This window comes from Squalius cephalus (assembly GCF_949319135.1).
Source record: "Squalius cephalus genome assembly, chromosome: 1".
Lineage (NCBI taxonomy): Eukaryota > Metazoa > Chordata > Actinopteri > Cypriniformes > Leuciscidae > Squalius > Squalius cephalus.
The window spans coordinates 54,973,922-54,989,691 of NC_137122.1; the positions used below are offsets into that span (position 1 = coordinate 54,973,922).

The following is a 15,770-nucleotide window of genomic DNA, read 5'->3' on the forward strand; positions in this document are numbered from 1 at the left end:
GTCATTCATGTTTAATTCGTGATATAACTAGAATAGATGATCAGTTTGTGCTGCTTGAACCGAGGCCCTACACATTAAAGTGCCACAAAACAGTATTGTTTAAATTTCATAAATATTACAAAATTTGAAAGCTAAGACTTTATTTCATACCAAAAGTAGCCTGCTCTGTCTTGTCTGTTGGCGCAGTCAGTGTCCTCTTTGCTCCGCAATATATTTTTCACTGTGTGAGAACATGTGGAGTGAGAGCGGAATGGTTTGTCGGACGTAGCAACAGTAAGAGGGATAACAGGGTAACTGTCTTTGTGTAAGGTCAATTTCAAATAATTTTAATCTTTGTGGACTCGGCCGGACTCGACTTGGACTCGGATGTTAAGGACTCGGACTCAAGTCCGATTCGGCCCTCTTTGGACTCGGACTCGATTGTCAAGGACTTGGATTCGACTCGGACTCGACAAAGGTGAACTCGGACCCAATACCAGTGTTGGGCAAGTTACCTTAAAAATGTAATTAGTTATAGTTACTAGTTACTTCTCACAAAATGTAACTGAGTTAGTAACTGAGTTACATCATTACAAAAGTAACTAATTACCAGGGAAAGTAACTATTGCGTTACTTAAAAAAAAAGTTAAATGAATTAAATGGACACTAAATAGAATAAATTATTATTATAAAATATTGTACACTAATTCACACTATTTTAATGTTAATTTGGTGTGGGACATTGTGAGAGACACCTATTACCTTAAATATTAAAATGTTATCTTTACTATGGAACAACAAAACAATAGAAGGTTTAGAACTTTTAATATTTATTGCACAGTCAACAACTGGCCAAGAAATAAGTCTTAAAATATATGATGCTTCTTAAGAAATGTATCAAAAATAAATAAACAGTAATAAAAAATATACATACACATACACTCTTTGTAGTGCAAATTAAAATGATAAAACTCACACACCTTTACAACTAGCCTACTTGAAGTATTTTCTTCCTCACGAAAGTAAGCAGTTTAACAAAATGTGCTCTCAATATAATACTGAACAATGTACCAAAATAAACAATAATAATAAAATATAATTTTGGGGGGGGGGGGTTATTTCTATAACCTACAGAGAACTTCACCATCAGAGGTTATTTAAGCCAAATTCTAGTCGTGTTTGCCGCACGTGTTCACAACCGGTCAGATGTGTTCTGGGAACGTTCTCTGCAGGTTATTTTGGAGTTTTGTTTCATATGTAAACTAATTAAAACATTGCAGATGATACCAATATGCTACAGATATTATTCAAATGCTGAAGTGTGTAATTTATTTATAAACAAACTATATTATGCTCGAACACATTCGGTCTCTCTCGCGCACTTCCGAGCGCGCTCTCCAACATACACACCGGTCTCTCTCGGACACACCGGTCTCTCTCGGACACACCGGTCTCTCTCGGACACATCGGTCTCTCTCGCGCACTTCCGAGCGCGCTCTCCAACGGTCTCTCTCGCGCACTTTCAAGGGCGCTCGCGGCGTTCGCCTCGCTTTTGTTCGCCTTGCTCTCGCCTTGACTCGCCATGACTGCCGGTCTGCCGCACATAATTAATTTTAAAAAGTAACGGACAACGCACCATATGGTACCGGTAACGGAGTTAATTTATTTAAAAAGTAATGCGTTACAGTATTAGTTACTGTCAAAAGTAACTGAGTTAACGCGTTACTGCCCAACACTGCACTCAAAAAAAAAAATTGTGTCTAAACATAAGATTTATGTATTTGAATTGCATAACAAATTCCCATGCATTTGGTTTACATAGTTTTAACATAAACCAATCAATACTCCTGAATGTGATTCATATGTTTAAGTCATACATAAATGAAACAGATAAGATTTATGTAATTGTATTAATAAACTGAATGTGATTTATATTTGTCAGTCGTATGTAAATGAAACAGATAAGATTTATGTAATAGTACACAGAAAAGCGCCCATGTTAAATTAACACTGCTCAGTGTTCATATGTGTGCACACTACAGAGTTAAAGCGGTGTTGAAGTTAATGAGATAAGTAAGTGATGATTGAGCATTAATTATGAACACCTGCTGTTAACAAGCAGAATCACTGAAGGAAAGAGAAACACAAGAACTACAACTGACTTCAGACTAGGGCTGTGCGATATATATCGTGAGATTGTTATGCGCATCTCGTCAGTAAAGCCGGTTCCTTGATTAGTAGTAAATCGCCATCACCTGCTTTCAGATGAAGCGGCATTTAGGGCTGAGGAGATAATTAAGTGATTAATTTAGTGATGATTGAGCATTATTGAAGACTCCTGATGTTAACAAGCAGACTCACTGAAGAAGAAAATCACAAATTGTAAGTTACCATTAAGGTGATGGGTGTTTGCTTTAGTTGGGCTCTAGACCATTGTATGTTTACTTTAATATTTACTGTTGCTTGTCTGCTGTTATTGATTTATAACAGTTAAATGAACAAAGTAAAATGTTATCTGTCTTATAGTGTTGGTTATGTTTTGACATAATCATGCTGTGATCTGAAAAAGGAAACTTATTGAGATAGTTTGGTTTAACTTGTTAGCTGCAGTTTAGTGATTCTTCAGCCTATGATTATCAGTACTTTACTTATAATTCTAAATATTTGATAAACATTGTTCTGATCAAAAGACATTCAGATAAATTCATTTAAAACACAGACATCAATAATCAGCCTGTGATTCTCAACAATGGTGACAATAATAAAGCATGTTGCAGTGGCTGCCACCAATCACAACTCATTAATGGCTCCCATCATGCATTGCGGTATGAATAAATTATGATCTGAATTGTCTATGTAATTTACTTTTCCTAATTGAATATTCTGCTCCTCACCATTGTTGAGATGCATAGACTGAATCGTGACATCTGTGTGTGCCTAAAATAATGATTTTTTTTTTAAACAACTTTTAAGAAATCCTTTATATTATATCAAAAATATTGGGCATTTATGCAGATTCACTAACCAACAACATAAATCGAAGTCAGAAAGAAGGATTTTAATGAGTTCAGTGATCAAGTTCAAATGATGATTGTCATAATATAACCTACACCATCAGGTCACTTTTTTTTTCTTTGTTTATCTGTCAGTTATAACTCAGATACAGCAGCCAAATAAAATCTAAAGTACACATATAATGGTCTAGAGCCCAACTAAAGCAAACACCCATCACCTTAATGGTAACTTACAATTTGTGATTTTCTCCTTCAGTGATTCTGCTTGTTAACATCAGGTGTCTTCAATAATGTTCAATCATCACTAAATTAATCACTTAATTATCTCCTTAACTTAAACACTCTTGAGTGTGGACTCATACACTCCCAGGAGTGTTAATTTAACACTGGAGTTTTTGCTGTGAAAGAGCCGTAGTTAACTGACAAGCTGAGCCATATCGCATTAAGTATCGCTGGCGATACGTCCGCGATATTAATGCGATATGGCTCAGCTTGTCAGTTAATTACGGCTCTTTGTAGTAAATGCCGCTTCATCTGAAAGCAGGTGATGGTGATTTACTACTAATCAAGGAACCGGCTTTACTGACGAGATGCGCATAACAATCTCACGATATATATCGCACAGCCCTACTTCAGACACAGCCTTAGATGAAATCAACTGAAGAGAAACGAAGACATTAAATCTGTGAAGATCTCAGCAGAGGAGGATTAAACAACTCCACAAACAGCATTACCAGCTTCACTTATTACTAACCAGACTGACTTTATTTCATTTCCGTTTTAATGAAATCAATAGTTCTATTTTAAAGTCACCATGATGGTGGTTAGCGTTTGCTTTAGTTGGGCTCTTGACCATTTTCTCTGGCTGCTATAATTATGTGTTTATAAAACACGTTTGTTGCAGCGAAAAAGCCAAGAGAAAATGAGATCAAGTGTTATTGGCTGTTTATTGATGATGATGACAAAGTCATCATCATGTAATTGCCTGATTCGCTGATCTTGTTCAATGTCTAATGCTTTGATTATATAGGACTTGTGTTTTTTTATATTGTTTTATCCATAACAGAAGCCATTTGATTTTACAGCGTGAAATCTATCAAACAACTTTTTTTTTAATAGTTACTGCACAAAAACCTTTAATCTATGGCATTACTTAGACTCACACAGACATCAAGAAACAGCATATGAATCTCAACAATGGTGACAAAAGCTACAAAAATCCTGATGCATAATTTATTAATGCCGCAATGCATGCTGGGAGATATGGGTGAGTTTTGATTGGTGGTACCCAGCATGCACTGCAGAATGAATGAAATCAATAGTTGTATTTTAAAGTCACCATGATGGTGGTTAGCATTTGCTTTAGTTGTGCTCTTGACCCTTGACTCTTTAATATAACATTTTCTCTGGCTGCTATAATTATGTGTTTATAAAACACATTGTTGCAGCGAAAAAGCCAAGAGAAAAAGAGATCAAGTGATATTGGCTGTTTATTGATGAAGGTGTAATCATCAAATTGTGGCCTGAATCACTTATCTTTTTCAGTGTCTAATGCTTTGATTATTGGGGTTATGTGAGTGTATGACTCTCAACAATGGTGACAATCAATGAAATGCTTCATACTGCAGTGCATGCTGGGTACCACCAATCAAAACTCACCCATATCTCCCAGCATGCATTGCGGCATTAATAAATTATGCATCAGGATTTTTTTGTATCTTTTGTCACCATTGTTGAGATTCATATGCTGTTTCTTGATGTCTGTGTGAGTCTAAGTAATGCCATAGATGAAAGGTTTTTGTGCACTAACTATAAAAAAAAAAAAAAAAGTATATTGTTTGATAAACAACACTGTTAAATTTCATGCTGTAAAATCAAATGGCTTCTGTTATGAATAAAACAACACTAAAAAGCATTAGATACTGAACAAGATCAGTGAATCAGGCAATTACATGATGATGACTTTGTCGTCACCATCATCAATAAAGAGCCAACATCACCTGATCTCTTTTTCTCATGGCTTTTTTTTGCTGCAATAAACGTGTTTTATAAACACATAATTATAGCAGCCAGAGAAAATTTGATATTAAAGAGTCAATGGTCAAGAGCCCAACTAAAGCAAACGCTAACCACCATCATGGTGACTTTAAAATACAACTATTGATTTCATTCAAACGGAAATGAAATAAAGTCAGTCTGGTTAGTAATAGGTGAAGCTGGTAATGCTGTTTGTGGAGTTGTTTAATCCTCCTCTGCTGAGATCTTCACAGATTTAATGTCTTCGTTTCTCTTCAGTTGATTTCATCTAAGGCTGTGGCTGAAGTCGGTTGTAGTTCTTGTGTTTCTCTTTCCTTCAGTGATTCTGCTTGTTAACAGCAGGTGTTCATCATTAATGCTCAATCATCACTTAATTATCTCATTAACTTCAACACCGCTTTAACTCTGTAGTGTGCACACATATGAACACTGAGCAGTGTTAATTTAACATGGGCGTTTTTCTGTGTACTATTACATAAATCTTACCTGTTTCATTTACATACGACTGACAAATATAAATCACATTCAGTTTATTAATACAATTACATAAATCTTATCTGTTTCATTTAGATATGACTTAAAAATATGAATCACATTCAGATTATTGATTGGTTTATGTTAAAACTATGTAATCCAAATGCATGGAAATTTGTTATGCAATTCAAATACATAAATCTTATTTTTAGACACAATTTTTTTTTTGAGTGTAACATCATGTATTAATCCTTAAACCGTGCCGGTTGTCTGACGATACGTCCGGCTCTTGTGCATTCCGGACGTCTCACGCTCCTTTCCTCATCTTGAGGAGGCTCAATTGGAGCATATTTTGGAACAATGTTGTTGCACAAGTCATTGTCGGTGTACATGGAACAGTCAGGTTGTGAGTCTTGTTTGATTGACCTGTCAGGCCTGAGGTGGCGTCTGTTCCTGCGGTAGACTGTGCCCGATGATGTGACAACGTCATATGAGCGGGGCTCATCTCGGATACTGACAACTGTAGCTGGTTTCCATGTGTTTTTGATTCTCATATATACTCTGTCTCCCCCCTTGAAGGCTGGAAGTGGGGCTGCTGTTCTATCGTACCATCTCTTTTGCTGTGATTGAAGATGCTGCAGCGTTTCCTGGATGTGTTTAGGTATAGAAGGTTGCAGAACAGCTTTGCTGGCCGGTAAAGTGTGTAGCGTTAATAGCGTGATTCTGACAACTTAATTTAGCTCAAAGGAATTATTAATCAATTTATAGGGAATTCGAAAGAATCACTTATTACGACCGAGCAAATGACTCGTTCAGGGTTCATTTGAACCGGCCGTAACCATCCGCTCTGCAGCGGATATAAATTTCCCAAACTATAGTGAAACACTATAATTAGCAGGGTAACTAGATCAGCAGTTTAAGACATTAAATTCGTAAGCACATAACACAAGTAACACTTCTCTTTAAAATACAAACAAGACTTTATTGATTATTCTAACACATAAAACTAATATCTAACACAAACACACGCGCACACACATTAATACGGGTTGCAGAAAGGGAGAAAGTGAGGAAAGAGTGAGTTTAAGAGTGAGATGATGAAATCTCAAGATTCTACATGCACTTAGACATGACCTGAACGAACCATCAAACATTAATTTAACCCTTCTATCGTTTCTTATGGGTCATTAAATCTATATCAAATACACCAGTTCAGCTTAAGAGTCTGGAGGTTACTTGCTTGTCTTTGCGTTCCTTTTTGGGAATTCCCTTCGTTGCGTAAAAGGGGGTTTCCCCGAGTTCGTTGGCTGGTCTCCTTGTGCCTGGGTCTGCGGCGGCCAGTCACGTGGTGTGCTGGCGCTGCTGGCGGATGGATGAAAGTCTTTGTCTGAAGCTGGTTTTGCCGTCGAATTGGGACCGAAACTTTGCCGCAAAACTTAACTTAGAACCGAGACTCACAACGGAAAAGAAAGGAAAACTTAGAAAAGAAAGAAAATTGAGATGAGAGTAGTTAGATGGCTTGAATGAAGCTGTTGAACCCGTTCTTCTGTCTACATGGTTACTTTTTCTTGAGAGAGAGAGCACACACGCTTTTTTTCGGGTCTTAAGATTTTAAACTCGAAAGTTCGCCAACCTCCTGAAGAGATTTGACCAATTAGACACTGGCTTTATTTAGGAGGTGGCGTTCTCTTCATTTCTTACCATAAATCATTGCTTATCTGGGATCTCCTTACTAGCAGAGAGAACAGAGGCCCCAGTTTAGACATCATTACTATTATACGAATACAAAACATTTTACACAGATTTCAATCAAGCCATCTTTTGAATCACGAGCATACGATCATACTGATATGAAACACAACACACTTTCATTCAAACATCTAACAGTTATAACCATTAAATGACTTACATGGGATCTAAGCTTATTAAACATACATAGAATTATGTAGTTGCATGGTGTTTGATTATAAGTCCATCGAAAACTGTTCTGGGCTGATTTTATATTGTTATAGGTAAAATCTCAGTTCTCTGGTTTGAAGAGAAGAGAACTCTGGTTTGGTCATTCAGAGGTCCTTATAAGAAGGAGGGAGTCTGGAATGTTGTGGGGTCCAGCAACTTATGCTGTTATCTTGATCGGGCACTGAGTTGTGCCATCTCTGAGCCAATCATTCTTTTCCAAGCTATCTCACATTGACAAGTTCTTCCTTTAGTTTGGCCATAAAAAGGTCTTCTTGTAGCCTGGCTGGAGCCGGGCTGGGTGATTTGTTGGATTCTGTGTGGAGTTATGCTTGAACAAAACACCTGGAAGCTTCATTTGTGTTTGATTCGCACTCAGTCGTAACAAGTGGAACGTAAGACTCTGCCCATAAGGATCTGGGCTGGGGAGTATTTGAGACCAGTGACAGGAGTGTTGCGGAGAGTCAATAAAGCTAGGTGAGGGTCAGTGCCAAACTGAGCAGCAGCTTTCAGCATAGATTTGATAGTCTTTACGGCTCGCTCTGCCATGCCGTTGGACTGAGGGAAATTTGGGCTGGAGTGTGTGATGGTAAAACCCCAGTCATGAGCAAAACTAGCCATTTCAGCACTGGCAAAGGGTACATGATCTGCAATCAGGATTTCAGGCACACCATGTCTTGCAAAGGTAAACAATGAGTCCGCACACCAGAAAATGCTCCTTAGCAATTTTAATGGTTGCTCACCACGTGTAACGTTTCGGGCCCAAGCCCTTCATCAGGCATGTAACAAGTGGGGAGACACACCTCCATATATACAGCCATGCATGATCACATGATCAAATACATCCATGATTAATCACATGACCAATCAAGTGAAAATGCAATTACATCAGGAAAACAGATAAATATATATATATACCAACATTTGTAATACAAAAATATATAAGAAAAATATTAAGTGGCTAAGAGAAGGCCTGCAGTGCTTAAAACATAACCTAGAAAGTTTTTTTTTAAAATGTCTCTACCACTGTAGACAGTAGTGATAGATGAGCAAAAATATAGATACATAAGGGATACCACAAAGGTGTGTTACATATATCATATATCTAGTCAACAAAACGATAACACAACATTTACAATCTTTACACAATTACAAGAATTAGTTACAGTGTCTATTTACATTACACCTACTACATAATAATAGTTATAATATTAATCCAATGACAGTAATAGCCATATTTTTTAAAACAAATGCACTAAAAAATAAAGGAAACTTTCATAATTAGTTTTGTACCAATTTCTATACTTGAAAGAGATAAGCACATGATCTTTTATTTTGACGCAAACTGCATCAAGCTTTTATTTTGGCGGAAAACATGGTTTACAAACGCCTCTCATTAAAGTTCTAGTGAATTGCGGTAATCGTCAACTATGCAGATGTGGAAATAATCTGTAACTGGGTTATGGGTTCCTACACTCATGACATGGCCTAAGTGTTTTGAAAGTAGTTCTGCTTACCGCGGACTCTACACTTTTTCATCTCTCTCCTGATCCTCCTCACTATCATCATCTGCCGCTGGAGCTGATGAAGGGCAGAAAACATATATTTTGACACAGTTTACAGCGTCTGTTTTAAGGGCCTGGTTCTATTTTTTCACGCTATTTCTCTGCACATTCCTTGCGTTCCTTCTCCATCTCGCTGACTATTTTGACAGACACTGCTGCACGCTCGCTCACTCCTTTAAAGTTGTGAAAAGAACAAATGGGCCGCTGATCTACGTGTTTCATGGGCTGGTCTGTCAGAAAAAAAAAACTAACACTGACTTTTTTTGACCACTGCATTACACCGGCACAAACCCGGTGCCACCAATTAACCCACTAAGCAAAATGATGTCCGAAAGACGTCTTTTCAACGTCTTTGTCACAAAAATCGGACGTTGAAAAGACGTCCACTGAGGGTCTAGAATGAAAGTTGATATGACGTCTTTTTTCGACGTGTTCTGCACGTCCGATATAGACGTTCATCGAACCTTCGTACAAGGTTAAACACTAGTTCATATGTGGGCATTGTGGACATATTTCAACATCATTTATTGTCTTATTTAGACATTATTACTTTGACTATTGCTGTCAGATGATCTTAGTGAGAATAAACAGAGGTTTAGATGTTGATATTTGTTTAATTTGAAGTGTCACCATTGTGGTGATCAGTGGTTGCTTTAGTTGGGCTCTTGGTCCCCTTTCTTTATACTTTAATTTTCCTTTGACTGCTGTAACAGTGTGTTTGTGTAACACAATTGTTATGGCAGAGAAAGCCTAGAAAAAGCTTGAGTGTTATCAGCTCAATGTTGATGACAACATAATCATCACAAAATGGGCATCTAATATTGTTTAAGGTTTTGTATTTATATTTGGGATTAATAACCACCATTCTTGTGGAAATGCAATATTGGTGCCAAAAGCATTAAAGTTATAACTTATTTGGTGGATAAAAATCATGTGCACATGTTTTGAGCAAGAGTATCATATAGTCATACACAGACATCAAGATTTTGGATATGAATCACAACAACGGTGACAATCAAAACAAAAAAGCTTGAGAATCAAGAATGAGTTTTGTACTATGAAAGCTACCCATCATGCATTGCAGGATGAAGCTTTTTTTTTTTTTTTTTTTTTTGTTACCGTTGTTGTGATTCATATCCAAAATCTTGATGTCTGAGTGTGACTATTTGATACATTTGCTCAAAACATCATGTGTACATGATTTTTATCCACCTTCAAATAAGTGATAATTTTAATGCTTTTGGCACCAATATTGCAGTTCCACAAGGAGGGTGGTTATTAATCCCAAATATAAACACAAAACTTTGTGATGATTATGTCATCATCAACATTGAGCTGATAACACTCAAACTTTTTTTATAGGCATCCTCTGCCACAACAATTGTGATACACAAACACACTGTTACAGCAGTCAAAGGAAAGTTAAAGTATAAAGAAAGGGGACCAAGAGCCCAACTAAAGCAAACACGGATCGCCACAATGGTGACACTTCAAATTAAATAAATATCAACATCTAAACCTCTGTTTATTCTCACTAAGATCATCTGACAGCAATAGTCAAAGTAATAATGTCTAAATGAGACAATAAATGATGTTGAAATATGTCCACAATGCCCACATATGAACTAGTTTTAACCTTGTACGAAGGTTCGATGAACGTCTATATCGGACGTGCAGAACACGTCGAAAAAAGACGTCATATCAACTTTCATTCTAGACCCTCAGTGGACGTCTTTTCAACGTCCAATTTTTGTGACAAAGACGTTGAAAAGACGTCTTTCGGACATCATTTTGCTTAGTGGGAAGCAAAACAAAACAAAACGAAACGAACGGGCCGCCGATGTACAAATTTTATGGGCCGTTAAAAAAATAAAATAATAATAATAATGATAAAAGTTATGTATGAGTATGAGATGTATCGGCCCAAAAAGCACGTCGGCCCACCGGGCAAATGCCCGGTATGCCCGATGGCCAGTCCAGCCCTGTTTAGGATGATTTCCTTTTCAAGAAGCACTCTGGATCTATACCCTGGACACCCTGAATGAAGATTTTGACCTGAGGCCATTTCTGTAAATAATTTCTGTAAATTATTTACAGAAATGGCCTCAGGTCAAAATCTTCATTCAACCCTTTTGGAGCTAAAGTGTCCAGGGTATAGATCCAGAGTGCTTCTCTTTTGAGTAACAGACAATTTACATCTCCTCCACGGGAGGGCTGTTTCACAAGTTCAATGCCGCAATATCTGAGAGAGGAAACGTTATGAGAGGCTTGTGAAAAATGCACCACTACTGGGCTTTTGATGTCATGGTTACGAATATATGATCTGTGTTCTGAGATTCTTGTTTTCAGTGGCCTGGTCGTTTTACTGTTAGCGTTGATAAACTCATGGAACTGTTTTAACTGAGTCTCAGAACCGGTCCAAATGAATTTCCTTTTCAAGGAGTCCGCAGTATAGAGATGCAAAACTTGGGGCCATTTTAGCTCCCATGCTCGTGCCTGACACCTGGAGGTTTAAACGTTTTTTGGCTCTGACTTTTACCTCCAGGTGTCAGGCACGAGCATGGGAGCTAAAATGGCTCCAAGTTTTGCATCTCTATACTGCGGACTCCTTGAAAAGGAAATCATCCTGATCTGAATCAACTATGCAACCCACATCTACCCTCTATTTCCAACTGGAGGAGGTATATAGATGATATTTTTTCCATTAGACTCAGTTAAAACAGTTCCATGAGTTTATCAACGGTAACAGTTGCCATTTGAAATTCACAATGGAATATGACAAGCACAGGATGAATTTTTTAGACATCCTCGTTTACAGAGACTTGAATAGACTGGGATCCAACCTGTACCGAAAAAGCACTGACTGAAATTCTATTCTTCATGGACAATCTTTTCACCCTATTCCACTCAAGAGGAGTCTGCCTTTGTCTCAGTTCAGCCGCATTCGCCGGATCTGTAGTTATGATAGTGATTTCCAAGCCCAGGCAGCTGATTTAGAAAAACGTTTTCAACAGAGACAATACAAACATGAATGGATTAACCAAGCACGTAATCGTTTTGAAAATATATCGCAAACTGATTGTCTCAGCAACATCAGATCCAGAACTTCTGAGTCTAGAGTTAATTGTATTGTCCAATACTCACCTCTTGGCAGAGATTTTGAATCCATCATTAAAAAACATTGGCACATTATTGACTCTGATCCAGCACTTAAATGCTTCACCACATCACCCCGCATTGTGTACAAGAGAGCACCTAATCTCAAAAACATGTTGGTGAGAGCTCATCTTCCACCATTGACTCCACCACAGTTTTTACAGTCTATTCCCTTTGGGAATTACAGATGTGGCAATTGCCCTCAATGCAACTTTACACATAAAACTACCACCTTCAATCACCAACGCACTGGAAAACTCTATGACATCAAAGGTGTGATCACCTGTAATACAAAGAATGTTATTTATCTACTTAAATGCCCGTGCGGCTTGGCCTATGTTGGTAAAATGGCCAGGCCACTGAAAACAAGAATCTCAGAACACAGATCATATATTCGTAACCATGACATCAAAAGCCCAGTAGTGGTGCATTTTTTCACAAGCCTCTCATAACGTTTCCTCTCTCAGATATTGCGGCATTGAACTTGTGAAACAGCCCTCCTGTGGAGGAGATGTAAATGGTCTGTTACTCAAAAGAGAAGCACTCTGGATCTATACCCTGGACACTTTAGCTCCAAAAGGGTTGAATGAAGATTTTGACCTGAGGCCATTTCTGTAAATAATTTCTGTAAATAATTTCTGTAAATAATTCTTGTAATTGTGTAAAGATTGTAAATGTTGTGTTATCGTTTTGTTGACTAGATATGTAACACACCTTTGTGGTATCCCTTATGTATCTATATTTTTGCTCATCTATCACTACTGTCTACAGTGGTAGAGACATTTTTTTAAAAACTTTCTAGGTTATGTTTTAAGCACTGCAGGCCTTCTCTTAGCCACTTCATATTTTTCTAATATATTTTTGTATTACAAATGTTGGTATATATATTTTTTTATCTGTTTTCCTGATGTAATTGCATTTTCACTCGATTGGTCATGTGATTAATCATGGATGTATGTGATCATGTGATCATGCATGGCTGTATATATGGAGGTGTGTCTCCCCACTTTGTTTCATGCCTGATGAAGGGCTTGGGCCCGAAACGTTACACGTGGTGAGCAACCATTAAAATTGCTAAGGAGCATTTTCTGGTGTGCGGACTCATTGTTTACCTTTGCAACTACTTGTCTGCCCAGCACCCAGTTTTATTGTTTTGGATGTGCGTGCTGTACCTTTGAACACCATGTCTTGCAAACACTGCTTTGAATTGTGCTATCAGTAAGCCTGACGTTTTGTCTGACAGCTTTAGGACTTCTGGATATTTAGAGAAATAGTCCACAATCAGAAGAAATGAATGTCCTTGAAAGTAAAAAATGTCAGCAGCTATTTTCTGCCAGGGTCCATTTGGAACTGGATGTGATATAAGTGGCTCCTTTTGATTTTCAGGATGACTCTCTTGACAGTGACTACAGGCTTCTACCATTTGACGTACGGCTTCAGTGAGTCCTGGCCAGTAGAAGCATGATCTGGCATGTGCTAGAGACCGCTGTATACCCTGGTGTGCCGCATGAAGTCGTTTCAGCACTTCTGGTCGCAGTGCACGAGGGATGATGATGCGATCATCTTTCATGAGTAGCTCATCATCTATGCTAATGGTGTGTCTAACTGGCCAATAAGCTTGAGCAGCTAGTGGGACATTTTTCTTTCTGTCCGGCCATCCATGCTCATGTAGCTGCCGTATCAGGTGAAGCTCAGGATTTGACTGTGTGGCTTGTTGGATCTTGTGCATGATGTTACCACAAAGTGATTCTCCATTCACTGCATAGATGACTTTCTCTTCGCTCAGGTCTAGACTCTCTGTTGCATCAGACTGAATGTATGCTCTGGACAGCGTGTCTGCGATATGCATCTGGTTGCCTGGAGTGTAAACAATGTGAATATCATACCTTTGTAGCTGGAGCAGCATTCTTTGAAGGCGTGCTGGTGCTGCGCCTATGGGTTTGGAGAATATCGCCTCAAGTGGTTTGTGATCTGACTGAACTCTAACAGGCACACCATAAACATGCTGGTGGAATTTTCTCAGAGCGAACACTATGGCCAGTAGCTCTTTTTCTATCTGGGCATAGTTCTTTTCAGCCGCAGATAACGCTCTTGAAGCGTATGCAATTGGTTGCTGTTTCTGCATTAGAGCGGCCCCCAAGCCATCTTTTGAGGCATCTGCCTGCACTTCTATAGGCTCCTTTGGGTCAAAATGCCCAAGAACAGGTGCAGTTGCTATGGCTGTTCTGAGTTTTTCAAGTGCTAACTGCTGTTCAGGATGCCATTGCCAGTCTATATATTTCCTTAGCAACAGCCTGAGCGGTGCAGTGAGGGTGGCTTCGTTGGGAATGTATTGCGACAGGTAGCGTGTCATACCCAGCAGATGTTGAAGGGCTTTTCTGTCAGTGGGAGGGGGAAATTGCAAAATTGCTGAAACCTTGGACTCATCAGGCTTCACTCCCTCAGCGGTGATAACATGGCCTAGGTAAGTAACCTCACTGACCATATACTGCAACTTGTCTATGTTGAATTTCACGTTTAGACTCACCGCTCTGTTCATCACTTTCTCTAGGATGACATCATGCTCTGCTTTGGTGGATGCCGCTATGATCATGTCATCAGCCACCATAAAAACACCTTCAATGTCCCCAAAGCTTTCTGAGTTCAAGCGTTGAAATACCTCGCTTGCTGACTTTATGCCAAAAGGCATGCGATGAAAACGATACCTGCCCCACGGCGTGTTGAAAGCACAGAGATCTGCTGACTCATCATCTAGTTGAATCTGCCAATAGCCGTCCTTCTCATCCAGGATGGTGAACAACTTTTTGCCAGCTAATTATTATTATAAGGAAACATGGAATTAGTTTCCATTGTTGTGCTGATGACACTCAAATCTATATTTCATCACGGCCAGATGAAAACGCTAAATTATCCAAATTGACAGAGTGTGTTAAAGATATAAAAGATTGGATGACGCACAATTTTCTTTTATTAAATCCAGACAAGACAGAGGTAATACTTATCGGTTCAAAAAACCACCCACAAAACCTCTCACACTACAATTTTAACATAGTAGGATGTCCTGTTACTTTATCCTCTACAGTAAAAGACCTGGGTGTTATACTAGACTGCAACCTGTCTTTTGAAAATCATATTTCATATGTTACAAAAACAGCCTTTTTCCACCTTAGAAACATTGCTAAGCTACGTAATATGCTATCAGTTTCTGACGCAGAAATGTTAGTTCATGCGTTCATGACCTCGAGACTAGATTACTGTAATGCTTTATTAGCTGGTTGTCCTGCATCCTTAATAAACAAGCTACAGTTAGTCCAGAATGCCGCCGCTAGAGTTCTTACTAGATCAAGAAAATATGATCATATAAAACCGATTTTAACATTACTACATTGGTTACCTATAAAGTTCCGTATTAATTACAAGGTATTGCTACTGACTAATAAAGCCCTAAACGGCTTAGCTCCAGTCTATTTAACGGATCTTCTATCGCCCTATAATCCATCGCGCTATTTAAGATCACTAAATTCGAGGCTTTTGGTCATACCTAGGATATCTAGGTCCACCAAAGGAGGGAGAGCATTTTCAATTTAGC

General features: G+C 38.4%; 1 protein-coding gene across 1 annotated transcript in view; it reads right to left on the minus strand.

Moving 5' to 3' along the window:
- mcrip1 (MAPK regulated corepressor interacting protein 1) overlaps window positions 1-15,770 on the minus strand; it is a 362,891-nt gene that overhangs the window by 25,536 nt on the left and 321,585 nt on the right. The gene's annotated exons all lie outside the window — the stretch shown is intronic.